At 44.1% G+C, this 4003-nt stretch overlaps 1 non-coding gene across 1 annotated transcript; it reads right to left on the bottom strand.

Annotated features, from left to right (window-relative positions):
- Window positions 1-1891: 1891 nt before the first annotated feature.
- LOC119927427 lies at window positions 1892-2029 on the bottom strand. Its single transcript, XR_005450430.1, has one exon. It is a non-coding gene; the product is annotated as a small nucleolar RNA SNORA7 (small nucleolar RNA).
- Between the last annotated feature and the right edge of the window lie 1974 nt (window positions 2030-4003).

The following is a 4003-nucleotide window of genomic DNA, read 5'->3' as shown; positions in this document are numbered from 1 at the left end:
AGGGGAGGGCCTCATCCAGGGATGATGGTATTCCAGTTTCAGGGTTTAGACCCCCTCCCCACACAGCGTTTGTGGAAATCTGTGCTGAAGCTCATCTTCAAAGCTACTAAAAACATTAAAAGTCTTCTTCAAAAAACCCAATTCTCTTCTCTTTTGTGAATTATGCAGTTGTCTTCCCATTTTTTTAAAATAAAATAAAATAAATTCTGTTGCAAATGAAAAATCCAGTTTACCATAGAGTGCATCCTCTGGATGCTTTATGGTAGGTATTTCAAAGCTTCAGCTGGCCAAAGGGTGGAGAATGGAAATTGAATTCCAGTCCCCGAATAGCCACTAAGGGATCTTTAAATGTTTTATTTCAAGGAAGCAACCTTTTTTTTTTCCCTCTGCAGCAGAAGCATCATATTTAGGTTGGTGTCTGGAGAGGATTCAAAGTGCAGTATCTAAGAAAGGAATGTATATATTCAGCGAAGAAATGGGGTAAAATCATGTATGTATATATATATATATATATATATATATATATATATGAAACACATAATATGCACATATGCAATATACACAGAGAGAAAAAGACAGAGAGAGAGGGAATTTGAAGTTGAACAGTTTGACCTGAACATTCATAATATCAAATCACATCACTGTAAGTAGGGGGAAAGACCTGGGGAAGAATTCTCCTCCCAGCATCTGCAGGAGCTACCTAATAAAATCTCCCAAACTAAACTTGAAGCCACTGCTATTCCCCAGACATCCAGAGGCCCTATTATTCCGTAATAACAATAGCAGATAATGTGAACCAGAACCAGATTAATTGAAAGTCACTTGGGTTTTTAATTAATACATTTTAACCTTAAAGTGGAGAGGCGGAGGAAAGATTGTGTCTTTGAGCCATTACAGTTTCAGTCAATTGTGGTATTTACTGAGCGCTTACTGTGTGCGGAGCACTGTACTAAGTGCTTGGGACAGTTCAGTATGATAAAGTTTGTGGACACATCCTTGGTTGAGTGACTCGGTTTCCCCTGCATGCCCATCAGCCTCATCATAAACTTAGATGAGGAGAGAAAAGGAGGTGTCTCCCGCAGGACACATTGCCAGGGTTGGGGTGGAGCCTTCTCGCTTGTGAGGCAGAAGATTCAAAGTTTTCAACCTGCTCTTCAGGTTGGCCAAGAAACCAAAAAACGATTAATTCCTGTAGAAGAGAAACGACTTTTTAGTGGGGAAGCGAAAGGAGTCAAGTCCCCCACAACTTCGCGGTTCTGGATTCAGGAACAAGGTCCGAACTGGAAAAAAAAGACCCAGGTGAGGTGAACAGTATTACCCTTCCAGCTCCCAATTCTATATGGGGGCCCGAGTCCATTGGGATGATACTCTATTCTTCTTCCTGATACAGTCAGCAACTCAGAAGCCAGCCTGGAATCCACTTGGTATCCATCCTATGGTATTCCAGATAAATTCTCAATTCCACCCATCCCAGACATTCTTTTCGCCTCTAAAACCAGGAGGAGCAGCAGCAGTAGCAGCAGCGTTTATTGAGCATCCGTTGAGGGCAATACACAGTGCATAGTGTCCACACCCTCCATGGGAAATGCACTATATTTCGTTCTTGGGAAGTCCCAAACAACTGACACAGAGGAGCTTCTATCTTAATGAAGATGGATATTAAAGTACATGTCTTATGCTGTTGAGTCATCTTCGACCTAAAGCGGCACCATGGACACGTCTCTCCCAGAACACCCCACCTCCATCTGCAGTCGTTCTGGTAGTGGATCCAGAGAGTTTTCTTGGTAAAAATCCAGAAGTGGTTTACCATCGCCTTCTTCCGGGTGGTAAACTTGAGTCTCCACCCTCGACTCTCTCCCAGGTCGCCGCTGCCCAGCACAGGTGAGTTTTAACTAGTAGCAGATTGCCTTCCACTAACTAGCCACTGGCCAAGCTAGGAATGGAATGGATAGGCCTCTGCTTAACTCTCCCTACCTTAGTCAAGACTGGTAGAGTCCCAGAAACTCTCCAGGTGAAACTCTGAGAGGGGTATTAAAGTACTTAGAGTAAATAAAATAAATAATGAATGTACAGTTGAACATATGAAAATATTCAACTGTGTATATTTTATATACACAGGAGCTGCGAGTAGGTTTAAGGAAATGTACAAGTACTAAAAGTGGCTGATGGTTTTATATGACTGTACATGCTAGAATGTAAGCTTCTTGTGGGCAGGGAGCATGTCTGCTAATTCTATATCATACTCTTCCAAGTGCTTAGTACAGTGGCCTGCGCACAGTAAGTGCTCAGTAAATTCCATTGATTCATTCATTCAGTCAGTCATATTTATTGAGTGTTTACTGTGTGCAGAGCACTGTACTAAATGCTTGGGAAGTACAAGTCGGCAACATCTAGAGACGGTCCCTACCCAACAATGGGCTCACAGTCTAGAAGGGGGAGACAAACAACAGAACAAAACATGTAGACAGGTGTCGAAATCGTCAGAACAAATAGAATGAAAGCTATATGCACATCATTAACAAAATAAATAGAATAGTAAATATGTACAAGTAAAGTAGAGTAATAAATCTGTACAAATATATACAAGTGCTGTGGGGAGGGGAAGGAGGTAGGGCAGGGGGGATGGGAAGGGGGAGAGGAAAAAGGGGGCTCAGTCTGGAAGGCCTCCTGGAGGAGGTGAGCTCTCAGTAGGGCTTTGAAGAGACGAATAGAGCTAGCTTGGCAGATGTGTGGAGGAAGGGCATTCCAGGCCGAGGGAAGGACGTGGGCCGGGGGTCGACAGCGGGACAGGCGAGAACGAGGCACATTGAGGAGGTTTGCGGCAGAGGAGTGGAGGGTGCCGGCTGGGCTGGAGAAGGAGAGAAGGGAGGTGAGGTAGATTATTACTTGAAGTGAGATGCTGGGAATTAATTAGGGAAGGCATACTGGAAGAGTGGGGTTTTTGGGAAGCTTTGAGCCCTGCTGACTTTCTTGGGAAGATTTAAGGTGTCCACAGACCCCAGCACAGGCACTGCTATGTTTTGGAAGAGGACATAAGCACAAAAGTAACCTGAAGGACAACGAAGACTCAGAATGGCTAGACAATGTGAGGGGTTGGGCAGGGGAGATAGGGGAGAATACAGCCAGGACAGGGGATACGGTAAGGTACATGGAATGGAATGGGGCCAAGAAAGTTGGGAGTGGTCTCACGCCTCGACACTATATTCCTCAGTTCGGCCTGGAACCTGCTGGGATGTGAAGAAACTATTTTTCTTGAAGATGCCTGCGGCAAGGGAGAGAACAAGCATCAGCTTCCTGCTTCCAACTCTTCATCCCCGAAGGTAAATGCTATTACAAGAAGTCCTCTGAAATCAGGTACAATTGGTTCCTGATTACATTTTTTTTAGTTGAAACATTGGTCCACAGTAGCAGTTACATGTCGGGTGGGAATTGGTCCTGAACCAAGGCCAGATTTTGAATAAGTGCTAAACTAATAATAATGATAATGTGCCAAACATTATTCCAAGCTCTGGGGTAGATACAAGTTAATTAGGTTGGACCCAGGCCCATGGGGCTCATAGTCAAGTAGGAGGGGGTAGGATTTAATTCCCATTTCACAGATGAGGTAACTGAGGTAAGCACTGGGAGAGTTACAAGGTGATGAGGTTGTCCCACGGGGGGCTCACAGTCTTAATCCCCATTTTACAGATGAGGGACTGAGGCCCAGAGAAGTGAAGTGACTTGCCCAAAGTCAAACAGCTGACAAATGGCAGAGCTGGGGTTTGAACCCATGACCTCTGACTCCAAAGCCCGTGCTGGTTCCACTGAGCCACGCTGCTTCTCTAGAAGGGCATGGTGGGCTGGGACGGGGGGGAGGAGACAGACAACAAAACAAAAATAATACTAAAATACTACTACTAATAATAATAACACTAGTATAAGAATAATACTAAAATAATAATAACAATAATGTGTCAAACATTATTTCAAGCGCTGGGGTAGATACAAGTTAATTAGGTTGGAC

Source organism: Tachyglossus aculeatus, chromosome 4 (assembly GCF_015852505.1).
Source record: "Tachyglossus aculeatus isolate mTacAcu1 chromosome 4, mTacAcu1.pri, whole genome shotgun sequence".
Lineage (NCBI taxonomy): Eukaryota > Metazoa > Chordata > Mammalia > Monotremata > Tachyglossidae > Tachyglossus > Tachyglossus aculeatus.
This window is presented reverse-complemented; position numbering and strand designations above follow the sequence as displayed.